Source organism: Penaeus vannamei, chromosome 18 (genome assembly GCF_042767895.1).
Source record: "Penaeus vannamei isolate JL-2024 chromosome 18, ASM4276789v1, whole genome shotgun sequence".
NCBI classification, from domain to species: domain Eukaryota; kingdom Metazoa; phylum Arthropoda; class Malacostraca; order Decapoda; family Penaeidae; genus Penaeus; species Penaeus vannamei.
In genome coordinates, this window is record NC_091566.1 from 30,665,758 (window position 1) to 30,667,163 (window position 1,406).

Genomic DNA, 1,406 nt, shown 5'->3' on the forward strand with positions numbered 1-1,406 from the left:
CCACTTCTCTTTGGCGAGCCCCAAATAGTAACTAAAGTATTAGAAGCGTAATATTGAAGTAAAAGCAATTAAAAACACTATTGTAATTGTTCTCATACAGCTCTTTTGCGAGTCTCATAAGGTAAATTGATGTACACATGAAATATTAGAAATGGAGGTTGATAAGATGAACGATAATTTTTTTCTTCTTCTTTCTCACATTTTGGATAATTTCAAATTAAGTGAACTGAAATGAAACATAATTTACTACCTGGTTTTAGTCTTCCGAAAGACATGAAGAAATTCTCAATGTGAGCGGCATAGCAAGAGATTCTTCTAAAAAGAAAAAGAAAGAAAAAAATATTATTATGACTATCATAACAACGTTGTCTATTATCACATTGTCTAAAATGGCTCGATAAAGTTGAGATTTCGGTTGGATTCCAAGATGTTTATTTGTTGTCCAATCGAAACATGAATTGAAGTGATCCATAATTTTTTTACCAAGATTAATCAAGCGATCCTCAAGAACAGCAACTTAAAGACAGACAAAAGTCATTCACAAATTTCACACACCAACAAGTATTTCAGACGCAGTTCCAACACCCTTCACGATAAGGAAAACACAAAGTATGATTTTTAACTTCTTCAATACCCATTCCTCTATTACTATTATCAAAACAAATGGTTTCAAATGTCAAAAAAAATCCGTACCCGAGAATTTGCTGACTCGAAGGTCGCACAAAGAATAAAAACAAAACATCATCATTTCAGTCCTAATCACTATTATGACTGAAAGTAATGGTTTTTAAATGTACCTCAAAAATCCAGTCAGTTCCAATAGTAATCTCAGAGAATTGGACTCGAAGGTCAGCCGAGGTCAAAGGGTAAAACAAAACTTGTGAAACTGATGAAATGTGCAAAAAGGTCATGAATAAGGCTTTGTCGAACCGCCTTTGATACGCGACCCAACGAAGAAGACTTGTCCAGGTGTAATTGTGAGGTACTGGGAGGTCAACCGAGGCTAATATGGGTAGCTTTTTCATTGATGTTATGTGTACTTCTATTTTATGTATCTTATTATGTACTTTTTTTTTTAGCTTATTATGTATCCTGTTTAGCTTGTAATGTATTTCATTATGTATCCTTTTTAGCTTGTGTATCATATTTAGTTTATCATGTATTTTATTTAGTTTGTCATGTATTTTATTTATTCTTTTTAGCTTATTATGTATCCTGTTGTCTATCATGTAATCTATTATGTATCCTTTTTAGCTTATTATGTATACTTTTTAGCCTATTGTATGTCTAATTATATATCCTATCATGTATCTTATTACATATCCCTTTTTACCTTTTTATGTATCTTATTATGAACCTTTTTCTAGTGTCAGCTCTGTCATTCTCTTTTATATTATGTTATTTAT